This window comes from Lissotriton vulgaris, chromosome 8 (assembly GCF_964263255.1).
Source record: "Lissotriton vulgaris chromosome 8, aLisVul1.2, whole genome shotgun sequence".
Lineage (NCBI taxonomy): Eukaryota > Metazoa > Chordata > Amphibia > Caudata > Salamandridae > Lissotriton > Lissotriton vulgaris.
In genome coordinates this window covers 246,808,404-246,833,450 of record NC_141696.1, presented here as the reverse complement: position 1 = coordinate 246,833,450, position 25,047 = coordinate 246,808,404, and positions in this window count along the sequence as shown.

Sequence of the window (25,047 nt, the reverse complement as noted above, 5' to 3'; positions counted from 1 at the left end):
CCTGTATTGGGTACACCTGATTACAGTAAGCCATTCACGCTCTATGTTCATGAGAGGGAAGGTTGCGCGTTGAGTGTTCTGACACAGAAGTTTGGTGATAAACAACGCCCTTGTGCGTATTTTTCATCAACATTAGATCCGGTAGCTAGAGCGTTGCCTAGTTGTTTGAGAGCTACAGCGGCAGCTGCGGCTTCCATTCGACAATCTGCTGGTTTGGTGATGAACAACATGCTAGTGGTCATGGTTCCTCATGCAGTGGATACACTCATGAATCGAACGAAGACACAACACCTTACCAGTGCGAGACTATCTGGTTACGAGCTGACATTACTAGCGAGTCATATTCAGATCAAAAGATGTAATGTATTGAATCCAGCAACGCTGTTGCCGACTGATCAAGAGTCGAGTGATTCCGAGCCACATGATTGTTGTTTTAAAACGGAGGAAGAGACAAAAGGACGCATCGACCTAAAGGATACTCCGCTATCCGATCCAGATGGTACGCTGTATGTGGACGGATCATGTTTTAAATTGGAGAATGGTGATGTGACTGCTGCTTACGCAGTAACGACTTTGAAGACGATTGTGGAGACTGCAAGAGTGAGTCAGAATTCTGCCCAAGCTGCAGAATTAATAGCTCTAACAAGAGCGTGTGTTTTAGCGGAGGGAAAGAGAGTGAATGTGTTTACAGATAGTCAGTACGCATTTGGCGTGGCCCATAGTTTTGGCCGGTTGTGGAGAGAAAGAGGTTTCATTACGTCCCATGGGACTAAGATTCAACATGGTCAGCTAGTTAACGACTTGTTGGAATCTCTAACCTTGCCGACTGAAGTTGCGATTGTAAAGTGCAGTGCTCATAAAGCAATCACGGATGATGTTGGTCGTGGGAATGCTTTTGCTGATGAAATTGCTAAACAGACAGCTAGAGACACGATGAGCAGAATGTATGTTGCTACGTCTGCAAGATGGATTGCTGAGTCTGGAATGTGCGAGGATACTATGGAAAGTGTGAAAGAGATTCAGAAAGAAGCAACTGAGGAAGAGAAACGTGTATGGAGAGAAAGTACGGGCAAGTTGGATTCGAATGGATGTTGGATTGATTTGACGGAACAGCAGCGTTGGATGTTGCCCGATGCGTATGTGCTTGCAGTAGTGACAATGGCGCATGGAGTAGCGCATATAAGTTCTAAGGGAATTTGTAAGATGTTGGCTCCGGTCTGGAAGAATGATGGGGTCAGTAAGTGTGCAGAGAGAGTGGTGAAAAATTGTATGGTGTGCTTGATGCATAATCCTGGCAAGGGAACTCCAACTCCAGCTGGTCATTTCGCTCCCCCTTCCTGCCCCTTTGAAGTGATTCAGTTAGACTTCATTCACATGGAGCGCTGCAATAATTTGAAGTATGTCCTGGTGGTAGTTTGTGCTTTTTCCAGGTGGATCGAAGCATATCCACTAAAGGACAATACTGCCCTATCAACTGCCAAGATTCTTCTCAAAGAATATTTCCCTAGGTACGGAATGCCACGGATTGTATGGTCAGATAACGGAAGTGAGTTTATAGGGAAAGTTATGCAGAGTGTGTGTGCCGGCCTAGGGTTGAAACAGAAATTCCACAGTGCAAACCATCCCCAGTCTGCTGGTTTAGTGGAGGGTTACAATGGCACCCTCAAGCTGAAAATGGCTAAAATACAAGCATCCACAGGTTTAGCCTGGCCAGACGCACTTCCTTTGGCTTTGCTATCAACGAGAGCAACTGTACATTCTAGGGTAGGACTCAGTCCTTATGAGATAATTTTTGGCCGCCCGGCAAATATTTGGGGTGTGCCAAGGCCTAAAGAATTTTGCTCCTTAGAATATCCTATGTTGATAGACTACCTTTACGACTTGACTGCTAAATTGAGTCTTATTCATCAACAGGTTTTCGATGCTTTGCCAAAGCCTCCGGAGAGTCCAGGGCATCAGCTGAAACCCGGCGAGTTCGTTGTCATCAAGAACTTCGCGAGGACGAAGAACCTTCAACCGAGATTTGTGGGGCCCTTCCAAATCCTACTGGCAACGAGGACAGCGGTTCGTGTGGCTGGACGCAAGCACTGGGTGCATGCGTCTCATGTAAAGCGTGTGCCTTTGCCGCTCCCTTACGACGACTGGGTGAAGAAGGGAATTGGTTCCTCTGAATTTGAAAACACGCCGAAATTCATCTCTTTCAGCGATGCCGAATTGATTACTGACACTCTAAAACCTGACTCTCCTCCTGAAAAGACTCTTTTGAACACTGAACATTTGCCTCCAGCATCAGAAGAAACTTTGCCATCTGCGAACTTGAACACTGCAACAACTACTAGTGAAACGCTATTTGCTGATCAGACAATACCTGCGAAACAGAAATATAACTTACGAAGCCGTAAAATGGACAAATAAAGCAGGCAACTGCATATTGTGATTTTGATATATTGAGCTTTTGCCTTCAGCCAGGAAGTTTGCTATTGTTTATTGTTTTTAAAATTGCCTTGCCGTCTGGGTAGCCGTAGGGTCGTGGCTGTGTGCCTAGTTGAATTTGCAGGGGTCTGACACAAGGTCGATCTTTCTGTTGGTTCTGGGAACTCCCAGGGCTGATAGAGGCATTTTCATCTACGTACACATCATCAGTGGTCGCGAGCGGATTGTAGAAGATGGAGCTTCCTGCGCTGCAACGAGAAAATGTGATTTATGTTCGCAGAAACAGACTTTATAGAATTCTTCATAGCAAATGCTTTTTGATGCAATGTGCCATTACATTCTTGATTATTTTGATGACGTTGGTGGGTGGAATCGTCTTCAGTATAAATTTGATTTTTGTGCCAGTTACTACAATACCTCCCCTTGATCCTGCTACTTCTACTGTTTCTTCTATACACTCTTTTCATTCGTTTTCTGAACATGAGCAAGCTCGACGCTCAGAGTTCATTAACAACACTTTTGTACAGCTCTTACACCAACACCAACTGGTAGTCAACACTACAGACTGCTGGGTGTGTGGCTTGATACCCCACACTATGGATAAAGGTATTCCCTATCTGGTTTTTCCTTTCAGCTACAATGGATCATTTCAGGCCCTCCAAACCATTTTTGCTTATGCCCTTGAAACCTATCCTCCACGTCCACCACGTTCCACTAAATATAACTCTGCCAACAAAGCCTTAGTCCAGGGAATTATTGACATGGTCAAGGACGTCAATAATACTCCATCATACCCTAGAGACGAATTGCGAGTGTATTTAAGTTGGAATACTTCAGAGTATCGCCTTAGTTTAGGAGAAAGCAAGCGTAAAAGCTCAACTCCAATCTGGGTCGTACCTCACCGAGGTCAAGTCTGTCTGCAGGGTAATGGGAGAAATCCGAGGGCTCAGCTAGGGAGGAGTGAGTGCGTAGAGACTTATGTGTTTCCGGCTAACTCTTCCCCTGCCTTTCTTACTGCTAGGGGTACCTACTTCATCTGTCAAGATAGAGCTTATACATGGCTACCTGCCGACTTTTCAGGATCATGTTATATTGCTCGATTGTTGCCTCCGACATACACTGCTTCATCTGATTACCACAGAACCAGAGTAGCGAGAGGGGTCTTCAGCAAGGAAGATACCGCTGGTCAGGAAGCTGGAGACTTTTTCAAAGGCTTCCTTCCGTTCTGGGGGCCTATGGCCAATAGTAGAAACATACGTCAGCTAACACGGGTAGTTGAATCTACTATTACCGAAACTGCTGGTGCCCTTAGCAATTTGACAGCTGAGCTTCAGGCGGATAGACTCATGACGTTGCAGAACCGTATGGTTCTAGACGTTATACTTGCAGATCGAGGTGGGGTATGCAGAATGATCCAATCGAGCTGCTGTGTCTTTATTCCTAATAACGCTCCAACAGTCTATGAGGCGATCTCTAAGCTACATAAGATTTCCGACTCCATACATGTAGACAAGGGAAACTGGTCCTTCATGGAGTGGTTTTGGACTCTGATTTCAGCGTGGGGATGGAAGGTTCTGATGGTCATTGGTGTCATCTTAGTATTCCTATTCTCATGTTGTCTGATTATCCAGTGTGGTCCTGCTCTGTGTAGTCTTTGTGCTGCAACTTGTTTTAGGAAACCACCTGCGTTTGGAGAAAAGACACGAGAAAGGATGATGATACAACAGCATGTCACTGACCTGATGAGCATAGAATTAGATTCTGACATAGACTGAGTAATTGCCTATGTAAGGGCAAAAGGAGGGTCTGAGGTTCCGTGACGATTTGAACCCGTGTTTTCAACATTGTCGGAAATACATAATATTGGTATCAGCGAACCGCAAATGATCCATTTAGTATATCCTGGTGTTTTCGCTACGCTACGAGCAAGAGCACTCCTTTTATAAACACATTTCTGATCTACCCACGGCATCCATCTTAGATCATGGCCGCCATTTTGTGTTTCTTGCCCTCACATACGCAATAACCTCTGATCACTTCATTTCGATTAAGGACACGTAACCTTAGCCGGAGATTCACCTCTTCCTTGACACGTGCACCTTAAACCAGTTCACGCTGTAGCTGCATGACTCGACAAAGGCTGCCTCCTCTGCCCGAGGCCAGTCCTGCCAAACTGGTCTCCGTGTCCATTGTCCTGATCATGATTAGGCGGCCGAAGCCGGTAGCCTTGCCCATTTACAACCCACAAACATCCCTTATCCCACTTTTCTATCTTCCACACCTGGCTCTGATTCTTTTCTTCTGAATCTTTTATTAGGGGGAGGTAACGAACTTTACGATGAGGCGGTCCGGATCCTGAATGCAATATTGACAGGGAATTGTGACAAACTAGTGGGAACCCCTCTCTTCGTAATGTTTGGCCTCAGATATTATCGACGGTTCCTGTGTAACGCCAAATATTTATTGTTTTAGACACAAAGGTTTTGGGAATGTATTACATGTAAAGAATTTGCCCCCCAGCTTAAAATTTAGTATATAAGGAGCAACCCTCTTTGTACAAATCGAACAGGCTCCTAGTTACTGCCCATGCGTAGTTTCTGTGACTTCTGTGTCCCTGCAGTAATAAACCTTTGGTCTTTGACGCCACCATCGAGAAGCCCGTGTTTCTGTTCATTTGTGCACCAAGGCAGGTGGAACTCCGGGGTCTTTGGGTGTTGTTCCCTGACACCTCTGGACGGAACCAAAAAGTCCAGAACTCCAGCCTCTGGTAGGTTTCCTGCGATGGTAGCTGTCCATGAGTGATAGATGTAATATAATTGACAGGATTGCATTATTTCTGTATTTCACATGGGGTTGGTTCTGGGAAAAGGTGAATTTAAACAGACAACTAGGGTATTACTAGCAGGTTGGAGAGCACCAAATTGTTCTTTAAATGAACCTCTATTTCAAATACATGGGCTGGAAAATGTCACTTCACATAAAGCGGCACAAACATCAGTGTACCAGCTATGTCTGTCAGAGTATTTATCATTTTAGTTGTGAAATAATGTGGGTGTGTTTTCCATTCTATGAATGGAATCTCCTGTGATAAGTGTAGCATTCCAGGTGACAGCAGCATGGTGAGGAAGTGAGAAGGTCATCTTCAGGGCTACTGCGGTCTGGGAGCTCCAGCTATTAAAGACTAGTTTTGTTTCTTAATATTATTTTCAAATACTTCTAATAACGATGGGCTTTTACAAAAAGACCTTTTGAAGCTTGTAAAGTAGCAATTCTGTAGTACTCATTTACATGCTGTAACATAACTTTAGCAACTGGCCCCAAACCTTTTAAAATGGACATTTTCAGGAGATGTTCATATAAAACTAGTGAATATAAAATGAACTGTGACTTCTTTGCACTTTTACTAATAGGGCGTGGACATTTGAAGTCCGATTTACACAGGCATGTAAGAGTATGTGAAAGAGTACTCCTGTAATACTACTTACTCCACTCATAAATGCTTTTGTAAATCTATGATTTTTGCTGCTTGTGATGAATGTGAGAATGCTCTGTGCAGTTCTTTCCAATTGAACTCTGGTCAATAGACCTTTAAAGTAGCCTGAGAGGAAAAGGGGTTAACAACAAATTAAATTTTAAAATATATTGTCATCTTTAGGACCACACAATAAAAGTCTGAGTGGGTGACTTGAGTTAAAAGTTTTATTACAAACTCAAAGCTAGTCTATTATACATCAATCTCAAGAACATACAGTGAAAGTCACAAATTATTAAAGGAATACCAAATCGACAGACAATGTTGGTCCTTAACAGCAAAGAACATCTAGGGAGCTCAGTAGCAGCGATACAGAAAATAAGTAAAAGGATTTGATCACTAGATGAATGGTTTCGATCCTTCTCCCCATACATGGAAAATACTTCAGCATCTACTAAGCCCTAGGCTGACCTAAGGATAGGGAAAACCCCATTGAATCAAGGAAGCAAGAAAGGTGGAAGCATTAGAACTTCACTGGAAGTTCTATAAGTAAGAAGTCATGTATAGCATGAAGCCACGCAATCAGAGATGACAAGAGAGATCTGTATCTCTCCAAGTCTAAAGGGAATCTGACTAACCCCAAGGTGGGTGCACTAATTAAAATGCACAAACAACATTTGAGAAGTATGACCTCATGCATAACACAGTACTTTTCCAGTTCCCAAGAAAGAACGAAATAGGCGCCTTGAACGCTACTCCCATATTCCAATCTCGGCTTCCAAGAAGACCTTGGATTCCGCACTTTATCTGACAGTACCAACTGGTAACACTCCCTTTGTACTTCTTTAAAATAATGTGATCTTGCCAGTTGTTCCTCACCTCACTCTCTCTCCAATACAATATGCTTTTCACTAACTAATAAAGCCTTTGGACTGCACCTGCAGAAGAGAGAAAAACATGCAGAAAAATAACTTTTGCATTAGTATTAAATGTCTCGACTGTAAGCTTAAGGATCACAATCATACTAACTTAACATTCCTCTATAAATGCATAATAAATATACATCCTACATATAATCCAATAAATGAAATGTTTACTAAGGAAATCAACTGTTTTTATACGGTACTCTTTTATGTGGCACAAAATACCAATAGTTGTTTATCAAGCAAAAACAACGACTTGTCACAATTTACAAAGAAAGCCTTAAACACCCATACTATTCGTTCTCACTAATCCCTGGCGAATGCACTGTGTTAAAAGCATTCTAGTGCACCACTTTACAATCTAAACCTTTAGAAGACTTATATCAGCAATCCAGATGTCCCTGAAATAGAAAACATTAATATGAACACAAATATATGTCATAACACACAGTGGATGCACTTTCTATATCTTTGGTGCACCATATCTCATTACCATTATTGCATCACACGAGTGCATAAGGCCAAATGTAAAAGGCTGCTGTGTCAGCTGAAACGCGTCTCTTTTGCTGGGTCTGAGGAGGCTTATCTAATAAAAGGCCTTAACCCAAATAGCCCTCGTGTGCGTGCTCTTTTCCAAAGTGGAGCAGAGGTTTCTTTTGTTTGATATATATATATATATATATATATATATATATATATATATATATATATATATATATATATATATATATATATATATACACATTACCTACTGGCGGTCGCCAGTAGGTAGTTATAGTTAGGATTTTTTTCAATGTTAAATCTCAAAATTCTATTTGGAATAACTTTGGCGCCGGTTGACGAATCTGCCTGAAAATTTCCTCAAAATGGTCTCGCGGCGCTCCGGTCCTTCCCTGAAAGTTTGGGGGGGATTCGTCAAGCGGGGGCCGAGAAAAAAGGGGGGTCCCAAAACATGTTTTCCCCATGTTAATTTTCATAGGGCGGTTGACCTCACTTTTAGCCCGAACGGCTGAATGGATTTCCATCAAACTTGGCAAAATTGTAGGGACTGGTAGCCCGATGTGCCTTTGCTATGTCTCAAGATATGTGCTTCAGTGGATTTTGAGTAATTTAGGTTAAAAAAATATATATATATCTATGGCAGCCCCCCAGTACGCGCACCAGGGAGCGCTCCGGGCGCGCCACGCGACTTGCGCACGGAAAGCTGATTGGCTCTCGGGTGCCTGTAAACATTCGAAACGGTCCGGACCGGCCGCCATCTTGTGTCTCGGTAGGATCGAGACACAAGAGGTGGCCAAAACAAAGGGGGAAAAGACCATAAAGGGGCAGGGTACACCTCCCCTGACCCCCTAGGTTTGATGTGGGGGCCATAAAAGGGTCCCGCGGGACAAAATAATTTTTTTTTATTTTTTTGATTTGCGCGGGGGGAGCGCCCGGTACGCGCATCGGGGAGCGGACCGGGGAGCGTACCATGGGGAAAAAAGAATGACAGAGTTTTAAAAAAATGAAGCCTTTTTTTATAAATTGGAGGTAGTTCTAAAAAGAACGTTTTTTTTTCTTCTTTTTGTTGTTTTATATTTTTTTATTGTTTTTTGAACATTTTGTACTTTTTTTGGCTTTTCAAAACAGTTTTATATTTTTTTTGTATTTTTTTAGGGGGAGAAACAAAAAAAAGGGAATTGAAACTGGCTCAACTGGAGCAAAAAACAAAAAACTGAAAAAATTACTTCTTTTTGGTGCACTTGTGATTGTCACCTGCAAGGACGATGAGCTTTACGCTCTTTTCACCATAGGCGATAAGCTTGCCACATTCTGTACAAGTGATTTTAAAATCAGCAAATCGTTGCTGAATACAAGGCATCATCTCTGATGTTTCTGGTCCCGATGAAGTTGGTTCGTTTCTTTGGGAGGCGGTCCTTGAAGACTGGGGGAGGTTACTGGCCAGTTCCCTGAACTCTGCACGAGAATAGTTGATAGGGTGCTTACGGATCATATGTCGAATCATGGTATTGTTACCAAAGGAATACTTTTTGTTTGGGTTGCCCCTTGAGAGTTGTTCGTTACAGATTAGGCAAGTTACCTTTTTCTTCCCCTCTGGGAGTTTAAAAAACTCCCAAACAATGTGTGACTTGGACTTATATGGGGTATTTTGTTCAGGCAGCCATCTTCCCCATCCTCCTCTTCCTCTTCCTCCTCCTCCTCTTCTTGACCACCAAGGTACTGTTGTGGTGGTCCTCTTGGTGGTTGTGGTGGTGGTGGTGGTGCAGATGCACCAGCTGCTGCTGCTACTGAAGCCATTATATAGATCAAAAAGGTACAGAGAGGTACAAACAGGTCTTCCTCAGTCAAAGGACAAAGTCGGAATAAGGAAAAAAGGTGGGGTCTTTCATCATTTGGAAAAAAAAAGGCCTGAACCAATGAGAAGTGTTATTTTCAGGTCACAAGACCAGGGATGTCATCATTATGAAACCAAAACTGTTTTGCACCAATAAAAAGTGTTATTTTCAGGTCACATGACCTGACGCGCTTACGCTACGCGCCCCCTGGCACACCCAGGGGTGCGCCCCGGGTCGCGTAGCGTAAGCGCGTCGGATGTTTACGTTGCACGATCGTATTCGCTCGAGTGCTTCCGGGTGCGCTTATGCCGTGCGTATGATGCGGACGCGGCTACGCGATACGTCACGATGATGTTTTCGTTCGCGGCAATAGCGCTAACGGGACGCTCCCCGGTGCGCGCGGCAAAATTGCGCTTACCGGGGAGCTTCCCGGTAAGCACCCCGGGAGCGCACCAGGGCCCAAAAAAAAAATATATATATATATATAAATATATAATATAGGATTCATTATAAAAAATATTACATTTCAGAGGTTTGAGGCCCTATATATGGTTAGGAATTAGCATTTAAAAAACCTATGAAATTCACTGAAAAAACCATAGGTTTCACACCAGTTATAGTTAGGAATTAGCATTTAAAAAACCTAGTAAATTCACTGAAAAAACCAAAGGTTTCACACCAGTTATAGTTATCTGGAAATTTTACTTGCATAAAACCATTGAAATTCCCACGTTATAGTTAGTTGGACTCACTATAAATTGCGCGTGCAGTGCAATTCCTTCATTTCCTTCAAACTTTTGTCAACAAAGTCTTTGTTATTCGGGGTAGTGAGCGTTTCGATTTCACTTTCAATCCGTGCTATTTCTTTAATATCGTGATCTCTGTCGATTTGAGCATATTTGATTAGCAAGCACGCAAGTCTCATGGATGCCTCCAGGTTACTTTCTGCCCACTCTTTCAAGAGGAGCGGGTTGGGGCGTTCAAAGCTGGGGGCCAGCATAATTCTTAAACCTCTCGGCACCCAACCAGCCTTGTGGTATTTTTCTAAAGATTTCACCTCCCACCATTTTGTGAGCTTGCTTCTGTTGTGCTTTTCCAGCAGTTTCAATAAACTTCTGAGGTCTGGATTTTGGTCTGTTTTGTTAGCAGTATGAGTGACCTTGAGAAAAAGCTCTTCCGCTGCTTTCTCCCTGTTTCTTAGCGTTTCGTCGGCCATTGCACTGCGCAATTCTTTTATTGAAATGATTCCTTGATCAAACAATCTTTATCTTGTTTTGAACACACCACGCAACATATAGCACCTCCCGACCTGCTACCAACGATTAATCAGTTTCCTCGACTTACTACAAACAATGCCGATGTCCTCTCGAGTCCTCTGACCAGCCGAGGAAACACAACGTTGCATGCAGGACCAACAGGCATAATAATCAAGCACGGGACTGTTCACACAAAAGCTCCAGACGAGCTGCCGATCCACTCCGGCTTTTCGAAAGCGTTCAGCCTCTGGAAAGGGAGGGGTTCGTTGGAGAGAAACCAAGCCGAGGTTCTCTGAATAACATCACGTTAAGCTCCAAACTGCTTCACAGGCACACGGAGAAAACGGACACTTGGATGCGCTGAAAGTTGCAGGTGATGTTTATTTCATATTTTCAAGTGAATTGCTTCGTGCAAAGAGGAAAGATGCGTTTCGGCGATCCCAGTCACCTTGTTCACAAAAACACTAATGAATTGTTACCAACATATATTTGAACCCACCCAGACCATCATGTGATAGGCTGTCACCTGACTGGTGATGAACACAGTAAACAGACTCAAAAGCAAAACAGAGTTCATCACTGGGCACTGGCAACATGAAACATGAAATGAATATGGTATAAAAGGCCAAAAGTAAAAAACATTAGATAACAAATATGGTACAAGGGGCCCGATTCACAGAACTAACTTAAGACAAAGTCCTAAATGTACTACCATTTTGGTATTCACAGAAGGCACTTACTCATTTTGGTATTCACAGAAGGCACTTACTCATTTCGGTATTCACAGAAGTTAGGAGTCCTAACTTTAGGATTTCTAAATGCCTTCTGTGAATACCGAAAGTCTTAAAATTAGGATTTGTCTGAATTTAGTAGTAGTAAAGTTGGGACTCTTAACTTTAGGACTCCTAAATGCCTTCTGTGAATACCGAAAGTCTTAAAATTAGTTTTTTTCTGAATTAAGTAGTAGTAAAGTTGGGACTCCTAACTTTAGAACTCCTAAATGCCTTCTGTGAATACCGAAAGTCTTAAAATTACGATTTTTCTGAATTTAGTAGTAGTAAAGTTGGGACTCTTAACTTTAGAACTCCTAAATGCCTTCTGTGAATACCGAAAGTCTTAAAATTAGGATTTTTCTGAATTTAGTAGTAGTAAAGTTAGGACACCTAAACTAAGATAAATCCTAATTTTAAGACTTTAGGTACTCACAGAAAGCATTTAGGAGTCCTAAAGTTAGGAGTCCTAACTTTACTACTCCTGAACTGAGAAACATCCTAACTTTAAGACTTTCGGTATTCACAGAATGCATTTAGGAGTCCTAAAGTTAGGACTCCTAACTTCTGTGAATACCGAAATGAGTAAGTGTCTTCAGTGAATACCGAAATGAGTAAGTGCCTTCTGTGAATACGAAAATGGTAGTAAGTTTAGGATTTTGTCTTAGGTTAGTTCTGTGAATCAGGCCCTCTGTGTTTTACAGTGAGTGATGAAAGGTTATACTAGTGTATGATGAGGTGTATCTGATTGTTACGCGGATGAGGTCATCAGTGATGTCATCAGTGATATCATTTGAATTGTCATCAGTGATGTCACTGACCATGTCATGAATGATGTAATATGTGACATCATCACCAGTGGATTGCGGGTGCGAGAGTTACAGTTAGTACAACTAACTATAACGGAGGACTTTCAATGGTTTTGTATGAGTGAAATGTCCAGCTAACTATAACACCCCTGAAACCTATGGTTTTTTTCAGTGAATTTCTAAGGTTTTTTAAACGATAATTCCTAACTATAACCTGCTTGAAACCTATGTTTTTTCAGTGAATCTATATATATATATATATATATATATTATTTTATTTTATATATATATATATATTCACTGAAAAAAACATAGGTTTCACACCAGTTATAGTTAGGAATTAGCATTTAAAAAACCTAGTAAATTCACTGAAAAAACCATAGGTTTCACACCAGTTATAGTTATCTGGAAATTTTACTCGCATAAAACCATTGAAATTCCCACGTTATAGTTAGTTGGACTCACTATAACTTGCGCGTGCAATGCACTGCTGATGACGTCACATATTACATCACTCATGACATGGTCAGTGACATCACTCATGACATCACTGATGACACCATCCTTGTGACAGAGTGACAGACCTCCTTTCAACTCTTGAAACACATATTCAAAAATAGAAACTTAAATTTTCAAAAAAATTGACATACCCATATCAGTTACAACAACCAATTCAGTAATTCCACCATCTATATACACATCCACTCATTCACCATTAGTTCTATATAATCACTCATACGTATACTCACTCATCATATGTAGTGATACACCTATACATCCTGTTACACACCGACAGTCATCCAAAAATAACTCACACACATACTCACACATGCAAATAAACTATTGAACATCCATTTATTTGCATATACAACTATACACACACTACCACCTTACTTCTAAGGAAACTTACACATACTTACTCTCTTAAACAATCACTTATAGAAACATATACTTATTTAAACAGGAACTCTTACAATCTCTTATTCTCACATATACTCACTTATATGCATCAATATTCACATATTCTAGATTAAAACATATGTAGTTACTGATAAAGACACTAGTGAGACAGTCATTCACTCACTAACATACACATATACACACTATTCCACCATACAGTCCTGCAAATATGCTGTCTTCAAAATACATACAAACAGAGAGTCAGTCACTCATGCATCAATGTTGTAAGTAATACCCACACTAAACAATACAGACACTCATACTGATACTAAAAAAACATCTAATAACTCATATACATACACATGTAGTTACTCACCAACCCATGCAGCCACTTATACACAAAGTGAAACACTAATACATATATTTAAATATTTAAACATTACTCACTAATATTTATTTTTCAGAAAGACACACATTCACTGGATGGTGTCATCAGTGATGTCATGAGTGATGTCACTGACCATGTCATGAGTGATGTAATATGTGATTTCATCAGCAGTGCATTGCACGCGCAAGTTTCTAAACAGAAAGATACTATCAAGGCGAGAAAAGTATGGAAATTTGCCAGGGACAAAAATGACTACGAGCAAGGACAGGTTTTTACCTTTGCACGTAAATATGACTATGTAAAGAAACAAAAGGTACTCAATAGAAATGGCTCGCAACAAGGGACGATGCATACCAGTGATCAAGCTACTGTCCCAACTGCCTTAGCCTCTAGCTCTGACTTGAGTGCCATTCTCAGTGACACTGACCGCAGCAGCAATATAGATGGCAATCTGAGTGCTACACTGGGTCAGCTTTCATATGCAGAGGAAATTGATTTTATCCGGGAGCAAAGAAAGCAGTCATTAGGACAGAGAAATCCACAGGCACAAATACCAAAGAAAGGAACCACCAAAGGCGGGAGAGGCGTAAGTGTTCCAAACGTGGGAGGCAGAGGGCAACAGAATAAAAAGAACTGGCACCTATAATTACATCAGCCAATCAAACCATCATTAATCTAACAAACATTCAACTTAATGATGCTGAAAAACAGCTGCTGGCTTTGGGTTTGAGTTATTGCCCCGAGAGCAACTTCAACTTTGTACAAACTAGAGTGGACGTTTATAAATGTATTTGCAAACTTAAATTAAAAAAGTATTTCACTATCAAAAATCATAGCAAAGGGAAAACAATGCCCCCAGTTCACACATCCAGTGGGGGCCTCACTGCTGGGGAGATCCCACTATTAACAACTTTACATGCTCTGCGTGGAGACAATCAGGATACAAATCTTGAAGAAATGAATACTCAGGTAGCAGCACAGGAAGAGGATGTCAATATTTCATCACCGGGCTGTAGTCCATTCAAACCCCCCTCGACATTTGTCCCAATCATGCCTAGGGACGGGTCGGATATTTTCCATGAACGGTTAATAGATGAGCTGAAAACTTTGTACAAAAACACCCGCAAATCAAATATGAAATCCCAAGGGAACAGCAAGGAATATTTCCAACTGATGACCAAGCTCAAAAACAACGATTCAGTAGTCATCGATAATTCAGACAAGGGAGGCAATATTGTCCTGTGGGACAAAGCTGCGTATAGAACTGAGGCTTTCAAACACATTAACAATGATCAGTGCTATGAGTCCAGTAATGCAGCCACAGTGAGGAAAATGAATGGGGACCATATGAATGACCTCTTATTGTGGCAAAGGGAAGGCCTTATTTCAAAAGAAGAGTACAAGTTTTTATATAAAGAACATCCCATGTTGCCCACATTCTATCTGATCCCGAAGGTGCATAAAGGCATTGACCCTATGCCTGGAAGACCAATTATTTCTGCAAGAAATAGTACATTTGAATGCATCTCCATATATGTATGTGGATTACTATCTCCAAGAACATGTGACTACTTTGCTTTCCTATTTGTGGGACGCGAGTGATTTCTTATCTAAATTGAGCACTGTGCAATGGGCCGAAGATTATTTGTTCTTTGAACTCTTAACATTGCCGCTCTGTATACGAGCATCAAGCATGAAAATGGGCTCCGGGCTGTTGATTACTATCTTAAACGTAGAAATATTGATATGTATTGACATAACCAGATGTTGTTGAGAACGATACATTGGTGCATCTTTAATAATGTTTTCTTGTTTGATGGCAAAATATACAAGCAGAAACAGGGCGTGGCAATGGGGGCATGCTTCACCCCCAGCTATGCATGTTTACATGTAGGCTGGTGGGAGGAGCATTTCCTCAAGGTGGAACACAGGGCACTTTATGAACAACATGTGATTGAAATGTGGTGGTACATTGATGATGTATTTATTGTATGGAGAGGGACCCAAGAGGAGGCTAACAGATTTGTGGATCTGATCAATGTTAATGCATACAATTTAAATTTTACATCACATATTGACCCCATCACCACCAATTTTCTGGACATCACAGTTTCAGTGCAAAAGGGTGCAATTGAAATGTATTTGTTCAGGAAACCGACGGCAGGTAACACACTTTTACACGCCTCGAGTTTCCATCCCCATCATACAATTGCTAGTTTGCCTTATGGGGAGTTTTTAAGAATCCGCAGAGCATGTAGTTCCGAATCTGCTTTGGTGGAGGCTCTAAAAGCCGCGAAGCTTTGACTATTAGAAAGGGGTTATGATCCACGCAAATTGGAAGCAGCTTTGAGTAAAGCCAACCTCAAAAACAGATCAGAGCTACTCCACACAGTTCCCAAGGTCACCAGTGCAATAACTACATCCCCAGCAACTACTGTAAATGCTGTGAATCAAGGGAGGCCTATGGTAGAACCGTGTAGGTTCATCTCTACTTACAGTAGACAAGCTCATACTGTCAAGAAGATTATTCATGCCCAATGGCCCATTGCACGCTCCGATGTTGTTCTTCAACGAGTTCTCCTGAGCAAACCTAATTTCACCACCGGAAAGCACATTCCATGTGTAGCGATCTAGTTAAGACCAGTCCTGAAGTTTACAATAAAAGCAGTTGGCTTCCCCCAAAAAAGGTTTCTTTAAATGCAGCACATGCCGTGCTTGCAAGATTGGGTGAACACCAATTCGTACACCACTGCCTTTTCTGATGTCCCAATTAAAATAGCTGGACATTATACCTGCCGTACTGATCACGCAGTTTATGTTCTCAAATGCATATGCGGATTACAGTACGTGGGAAGCACAAAACTTCATGTCTTTTCACGCATTTTGCAACATCTTCGGGCGACTGTAAACTCGGATCCGACTTACCCTGTTGCCAGACACATAAAAATGGAACATAACAACAACCTCAATGTATTGCAATACTTTGTAATTGACAGTGTCCCACAGAACAAAAGGGGTGGCAACAGGGAAAAGATCCAGAGACAGTTAGAGACCAAATACATTATCGAGCTTGACACGAAGACTCCCAGAGGGCCAAATATTTGGATTTATTTGCACCATTACCTTTAGATCTCTAGTCAGATAGCTCAGTGAGTGCTTGGATCATGTTTACAATTAAGATGCTCTTTAGTTCTACACTGATTTTATCTATAATGATTACGCTTTTAGACCAAATACTTTTAATGTTTTCAGTCTTTGCTATGTGACCGGTTTTTATGTGTTTTACCATTTATTTATATTTTTTATATGAATGGGTGGTTTTATACTATTTATTGGCGCATTTTGCACAGATTTATAACATGATCATTGTCATTTTGGTCTGGTTCAATACGATATATACTCATTACTGCGTGTGCATTATCATCTGCTCCTGCTACACAGGGGGAACTCTATAATTAGTTAGCCAGGGGGGCTCTCCTGGCTCATGATGGTTCTGATTGACTTTGCCAGCGATGTTTCGATATTTTGATTTGGGCTCTTTTTGATAAAGTTTCCTTTTTGAAATTAATGCAATTTAATAGCTAATGCCTTTGTTCTTTCTTCCTGTACAACATCTATTAGCTCACGATTATTGTCCCCGGACGGAATTTATGACAATACCTTTTTTAGCACTTGCACTTTATACACTGTACGGCTGCGTATTGAAGGCAGGGCAACCCTAATACGGAGGCTACAGAGTATGCATGGTCAATTCACCTGCGATTTTCATGATAGTTGCAGTGGGAGTACTAAGGTAGTGATCAGGTTTGTATCCAATACATGAGAGTAAAAGAATAATAATACTATAACTGATATCAGCTAATCTTATTCACCATCAACTGTTTATAAGAGTGATCATATGACCAGGCTAATGTATTTGTACAGTTATCTAATGTTTTTTACTTTTAGCCTTTCATACCATGTTCATTTTTCATGTTTCATGTTGCCAGTACCCAGTGGTGAACTCTGTTTTGCTTTTGAGTCTGTTTACTATGTTCATCACCAGTCAGGTGATGGTCTGGGTGGGTTCAAATATATGTTGGTAACAATTCACTAGCGTTTTTGTGAACAAGGTGACTGGGATCGCTGAAACGCATCTTTCCTCTATGCACGAAGAAATTCACTTGAAAATATTAAATACATTTCAACCTGCAACTTTCAGCGCATCCAAGTGTCCGTTTTCTCCATTGGTTGCCTGTGAAGCAGGTTGGAGCTTAACGTGATATATATGAATGATGTAATATGTGACATCATCAGCAGTGAATTGCGGGCTCGCGAGATGTAGTTAGTACAACTAAATATATCAGAGGAATTTCAATGGTTTTGTACGAGTGAAATGTCCAGCTAACTATAACACCCCTAAAACCTATGGTTTTTTCAGTGAATTTCAAAGGTTTTTTAAATGATAATTCCTAACTATTTCAGGCCTAAAACCTATGGTTTTTTCAGTGAACTTCAAAGGTTTTTTAAATGCTAATTCCTAACTATATCAGGCCTGAAACCTATGTTGTTTTCAGTGAATTTCAAACGTTTTTTAAATGCTAATTCCTAACTATAACATGTCTCAAACCTATGTTTTATTCAGTGAATTTCAAAGGTTTTGTAAATGACAATTTTTAATGTATTAATTGTTATACTGATTTTTTTATACTGATTTACTACATTTTCTAAACTATTTATTTTTAGATTTTTTTTAATTACATTATAATTACATTATACATTACAATACAAAATATACTTTCTCAGAATGAATTACTTTAGTTTAAATACTTTGCAAATAGGCAATAGACTTTTAAGTACAGTAGTTACAGTTGTTGCAACTGGCAACACAATTTTAAACACAATGCAACATTGAGCTCAATGTGAATTTCTAGTCAAATGCAATTAGTTACTTTATGGATTACTTTTCTAACCACAGGACTGGATCCTAGATTCAGTCCTGGGAAATCTCCTGTAAACAGTTGAGTAAAAGCGTTTTGGTTACAGTAGTGATTTTTAAGGAACATTATTGTATTTTAAAAGTTGACACTTAGAAATGTTTTCACATAGAATCACCAATGTTATCCTATGGCAGAAAATTCACTTAGCAGGTAAGTAGTGTTATTGTTACTTTTTCTTACTCAGTGGTGGATCCTAGATCCAGCACTGGTGCATCTCCTGTAAACAGTTGAAAGAATGTGTTTAAATCATACAGACGATTTTTTAGGAATATTTTTAGTTTGTGAAAATAGAAACTTTTCTGGTGAAAACCAGACAATGGGCTCCTATGGAAGGAAATACAAGTTACTGGTAAGTACGGTTAGATACTTTTCAGGGTCATTGCTGGGCTAAAAGATGCAGCACTGGGTTCTCTCCTGGTAACAGGTGAGTACATCGGAATTCGTTGTTCGGATGATTTTCGGTGAATAGATTAAAGTTCCAAAACTCCACACTTAGAAGAATTTCCGTGTGAAAGCAGTCATTGTTAGCCTATGGAAGGAAATTCAAGTAACTGGTAAGTACGGTTAAAATTACTTTTCAGGATCAGTACTGGGCTCAAAGAAGCAGCACTGAGGTCTCTCCTGATAACAGGTGAGTAAATCGGAATTCTTAGTTCAGCTGATTTTAGAGGAATATTTGGAAGTTCCAAAACTCCACACTTAAAAGAATTTCCAAGTGAAAGCAGTCAATGTTAGCCTATGGAAGGGAATTCAAGTAACTGGTAAGTATGGTTAAATTTACTTTTCTGGATCAGTACTGGGCTCAAAGTTGCAGCACTGAGGTCAATCCTGATAACAGGTAAGTAAATCGGAATTCGTAGTTCGGATGATTGTAGAGGAATATTATTTTAAAACATTTACTGTATACTGTGTTTTTAAAAAGCCTACCGCTGCTCTTTTGTACACTCACGCCCAGCGGACTCTAGCGCTGACGTGGATCGCCATTCAGGCTTGCCGCCATTTGCTCGGCACCTCGAGGCCACGCCCACCTCCCCAGGCCACGCCCCCCGCACCGAGTACTTTAGGCGCGCTGATTGCTAGCGCGACCAGAAGACTGCGAATCTCCTGAGGCGGAAGCCGGGAGAAGTGTTTGTATTATTGCCAAATTATTTTAAAACATTTACTGTATACTGTGTTTTTAAAAAGCCTACCTGCTGCTCTTTTGCACACTCACGCCCAGTGGACTCTAGCGCTGACGTGGATCGCCATTCAGGCTTGCCGCCATTTGCTCGGCACCTCGAGGCCACGCCCACCTCCCCAGGCCACGCCCCCCAACACTTCAATCATGTGCACTTTCCGGCCGCGCAGCGGATGCGCCGTTTGCGCGCCGAAGGCGCGCCTAAGGCAAGCCCGTCTGCGCCCGTCCGCGCCAGCTCCGTGCCTAGGGCCTGCCATGCTGTTAGTTCTCCTCCTGCCCAGATACTAACTTGGACCAAAACACAGCTCCTGGACATAGGTAAGACATCCTGCTCGTCCCCCTCGCCCTGTTGCTTTCCTTTACCCAGCCCTTTCTGGCACAAATGCCCTAACTGCTCTTTCTCGCTTCACCCCGCCTGGACTCGCCCACGCAAACCCATTGACACCAATCCCCCCCCCACCAAAACCTACTCTATGGGACTAGTGAACTGCTGCTCACTACCCGGCCACGCCAATGACATCTGGCTTCTACTGTCCTCTACACCCTGGGACATAGTATTCCTAACTGAGACCTTGATCAAAGACTCCTCCAACCCTGACATCGCCCTAGCTATTCCTACTGGTTACAGATTTACCGGTCTTAGCCGCGAAGGCCCTAAACCAGGAGGAGGAATAGCGGTAATTCTAAGGAATCACCTAAAAATTACCACCAGGAAAATTACTAACATCAAACCTATAGAAACTCTATACTTCTCTATCATAGATTCCACCACTGCCATCTCCTCCGGGATGTTGGCCTACGTTCCCCCTAACACTTCCCAACCTGCCATCCAAGAGTTACTGGCAGGTACAGCAGATCTCTCCCTTAAACACCCTGACTTTATGGTACTGGGAGATTTCAACCATCATGTGGATGTTAGCAACTGCAACCGCGCTGCTCAACTCCTGGAATCTATGCAAAATCTAAATCTATCACAAAGGGTAACAGGCCCCACTCATACCGCTGGGCATACTCTCGACCTCATATTCTCAAACCATGAGAAACTTAAAATCCTCCCCCCTTTACCCCTGACAAGGCAGAAAATGGCACAAACTCTCTCTAACTGCCTTAGAGCAAACATATCTCAATAGTCTCAACCCGCTTCCGGACGACCTGGATGCAGCAGTACGTACACTGAACAATGACCTTGCTTCTGCAATAGAAAAAATCGCCCCATTGCGTCCTCTCACCTCCCACAGACAAAAACCTTCTGCTCCATGGTTCACACAAGAACTCAGGGCACATAGAAGCAAGTGCAAAAAGCTGGAACGACTTTGGAGACAGAACTATGACCCAGTAGCCAAGGCGCTCTACAAACAAATTTTTTTGAAGAGTAAATTATTAACATTGCAGCAACTATCCGTCAAAGTGGCGCCGTCAATACTGAAGACCCTGACACGAACTATAATCTTGCCTTTACAGCTTTCCAACCTCTTACTAAGGAACAAGCTACGAAATTATTTCTGGATTGCAAATCAGGCTCACCTTTAGACCCTGCCCCAGCCTTAATCCTGAATGATATTGGCCCCTTAATCATCAACTCCCTACTCGAAATCTAGAACTCCTCCCTATCTACCAGTGTTGTCCCTGCTGCCTGGAAACACGCATTACTTATCCCAATCCAAAAAAAGTAGGCATAGACGCTCTTTGTCTAAGCAATTACCGTCCGATTTCACTTCTGCCCAAACCCGCCAAAGTACTAAAGAAGGCTGTTCAACTACAACTATCAAGCTACCTGGAATCTAACTCCTTGTTTCATGACACCCAGTCTGGCTTCAGACCGGACTTTAGTACCGAGTCAGCACTACTTGAAGTCTCCGAGTCAATTAGGGAATGCACGGACAGGGGAGAGGAGGCCATGTTGGTCCTCCTCGACCTGTCCGCTGCATTCGACACCATCTCGCACGACAAACTAATGACTCGCTTAGAAGAGATAGGGATCATCGGTCCTCCCCTCCTGTGGGTAAAATCATTTCTAAAAAACAGAACCCAACAAGTGATGCTGGGATCCTTTCTCTCTGCCAAAAAACCACTGACTTGGGGAGTCCCACAGGGCTCCGCCCTAAGCCCGCTCCTCTTCAACGTGTACCTCAAACCATTGGCAAAGATTGTCGAATCGTGTGGCGTCAAAGTGACCTTCTACGCCGACGACACCCAACTGGTGTTCTCCTTCAAAGACCACGCTGAAAAATCTTTTGACAACTTTCGCCACTGCATGCTAAAGATCGCCTCATGGATGTCTGAGAACAATTTAAAACTCAACACTGATAAGACTGAAGTCTTATTTTTTAATAAAAAATCACCTTTACCCCCTAATATCTGGTGGCCGACCGAACTATACCCTCCCCCAGTGCCTGTCCTAACTGCCCGAAACCTAGGATTTCAATTCGACACTTCCCTCTTCTGTAAAACCCAAATCAGCAAAGTTACCTCTGCCTGCTTCGGGAAGTTACGTATGTTAAAAAAATCATTCCCTACTTACCGCTAGACTCTCGAAAAACTGTAATCGATGCCCTGATAACCTCCCATCTAGACTACGCGAATAGCCTGTATGTAGGTGCTCCATCCTACCTCATTAATCAGCTACAGAGAGTTCAGAATGCAGCGGCCAGGTTAATCAACAATATCCCTTTCCGTCACTCCATCTCACCCCACCTTATCAAACTCCACTGGCTCCCAATAAAACTGCGGATCCAATTTAAAGCCTTGACCTTGGCTTTCAGAGCCCTCAATGACCGAGGCCCTGCATACCTACGGCGCAGAATGAGGTTCTCACAGCCACAACGTAACCTCAGATCCAATCATCTACGCCTAATGATATCCCCCCGGTTTCGTCTTGCACGTACGGGAGGAAGGGCTCTTGCCGTTGTCACTTCCAAACTCTGGAACCAGCTGCCCACAGAGTTAAGATTCACTACTTCAGAACCCCTCTTCCGGAAAAAATTAAAGACCTGGTTCTTCTCCCAGATCTAAACCCCTCCTTCCTTCCCCCCCGACCCTTCTGAGATAATGTCTTCAACGCCGGGACACCTCCGTCGGAGGTAGCTGTGCGCTCTACAAAATACTAAATAAATATTTTAACGTTTCAAAAATCGACACTTAGAAACTTTTTCAGCAAAAAGCAGTCAATGATATCCTATGGAAGGAAATTCAAGTTACTGGTAAGTACGGTTAGAATTACTTTTAAGGATCAGTATGGGCTCAAAGATGCAGCACTGAGGTCTCTCGTGATGAGTAAATCGGAATTCGTAGTTTGGCTGATTTTAGAGAAATATTTGTACAATTTGTACAATGGTGAAGGAAGGGGGCGGGGCCTGAGGTGACATATGTGCAAACACGCCCTGTGGCGTGTTTTAAGTTGGGGAATGAATTCCTCTTCAATCCTGAGGTCCGCTGGGGGCCAACTAGTCCACCAGGTACCTCCAGTATGCGCCAGGGAGCTGCGTTGCAGAGAGGTGTTCAGAGGCCATGCCCCTTTTTACAACACTCTGCAACGCAGCTCTGTGGCGCTTACTGGAGGTACCTGGTGGGCTAGTTGGCCCCCAGGGGACCTCAGGATTGAAGAGGCATTAATTCCCAAACTTAAACCGTGCCACAGGGCGTGTTTACACACATATCACCTCAGGCCACACCCCCTACCTTCACGACTGTGCAAACACGCCCCGTGGTGCGTTTTAAGTTGGGGAATTAAGTCCCTTTGAATCTTGAGGGTTCCTGGGGTCCAACTAGTCCACCAGATACCTCCAGTAAGCGCCACAAGGCTGTAAAAAGGGGCGTGGCCTGTAGCACCTCTCTGCAATGCAGCCCTGTGGCGCTTGCTGGAGGTACCTGGTGGGCTAGTTGGCCCCAAGGTACCCCCAGTATTGAAGGGAAATTAATTCCCCAATTTAAAACTCGCCACAGGGCACGTTTGCTGAGTGTGTTTATGAGGGGGCGGGGAATAGGGACGATCGCATCTTTTTTTTTAAAGGGGGGCTGTGTGGCCCCTTCCTTTTTCTTTTTTGAGGCCCTGGGGACCCCAACCCCCAGAGCCTCATCCCCAAATTGAAATGTAAAAATTTTGTTTACGGGAAGGGGGCGGCGTGGCCCCCCTCCCGTGGCCAATTCCGTGCCCCAGGGACCCCATCCCCCGGGGCACGGACAAATTTTGTAATATTTTTATGGAGGGGGGCTGCGTTGACCCCCTCCCGGGCCACTTTTGGCCCCGGGGACCCCATCCCCCGGGGCCTGGCCTCTCGTTGGGGACCGTGGGGGTCCCCAATCCAACCGCGGTCCCAGCCAGCTCCCCGCCTCCTGCGGGAGCCGGCATTGCTTTTCCACATGGGGAGAAGCTAAAATGCTGCTCCCCATATGGAAAAGCAATCAGCTTTGCTTCATTGAACTGAGAGCAGGTTTCCCTGTTCTCGCTTCAATGAAGCAAAGCAGTTTGCAATGGCAGGGTGGGAGCCGCAAGGCTCCCGCCCTGCCATTGCAAACAGCAGTGTCCCGGGGGTGGGCACCCAGGGACACTGCAGGAGCCGGCCCTGGGGGGTGGCGGTCCCCAGGGCTTGTACAAGGCTTTAGGAGGGGGGGCACGGGGCTCCCCTCCCACATTTGTTAGAAGCCCCGAGGGTGGCAGTCCCCGGGGCTGGGGGGGCCTCAGAGCCCCCCCACAACCAATCTTAGGTAGCCCTGGGGGCGGCGGTCCCCGGGGCTGGGGGGCCTGAGAGCCCCCCCGTACATAATTTAATAAAGCCCCGGGGGTGGCGGTCCCCGGCCTGGGGGGCCTCTCTGGGCCCCCCTTTACATATAAACCATTGCCCCCAGGATTTGGCCCCCCGGGGGCTAAATACCAATTAAGCGCAGGAGCCCGCGCGTAATTTTTTTTATCGGCAGGATGCATGCACCTGCGCGCATCCTTCCGTTTAAAAAAAAAATAATAATAATAATTTTTGGGCCTTGGGGTGGGACCCCCTGAGCAGGCCAAGGGGGTCAGGGTGTTTCTACCCTGCCCCCTTTTCGTGAGGTTTTTTGGGGGGGTTTTTGTGCCTCGGTTCGGTTCTACGGAGGCACACGATGGCTGCCAACACTTCCTGATTTGGAGTGTTGACAGCCAATTAGAATACAGCTCGTGCACGGCAGGGTGTGCTTAGGCTGCGTTTAGGGTACGCGGACCCTCCGAGGCCATAGATATATATGTACTTTTAAATGTCATTTTCTCAGGGACTACTGAACGGATGTACATCATTTAAGCAAAAGGCACGAGTCTGAACTAAGGACTACCTCTTTGCCAAATTTGGTGTAATTCCGTACTGCAGTTAGGGATGTATCTAGGGCTAAAGGTCCTATGGGAAATTGCATGGGGAAAGCGCGTTTTGGGATCCCCCTTTTTTCTCGACCCCTGCTACACGAAATATCCCGAGACTTTCAGGATAGGAGCGGACCGGAGCTGATCGTAAGTTTCGAAAATTTCACGAAGATTCGTCAATTGGCTCCAAAGTTATTCCAAATAGAATGTTGCAGATTTCCTATGGCAAATAGGTCCTAACAATATCTACCTACTGGCGACCGCCAGTAGGTAGTATA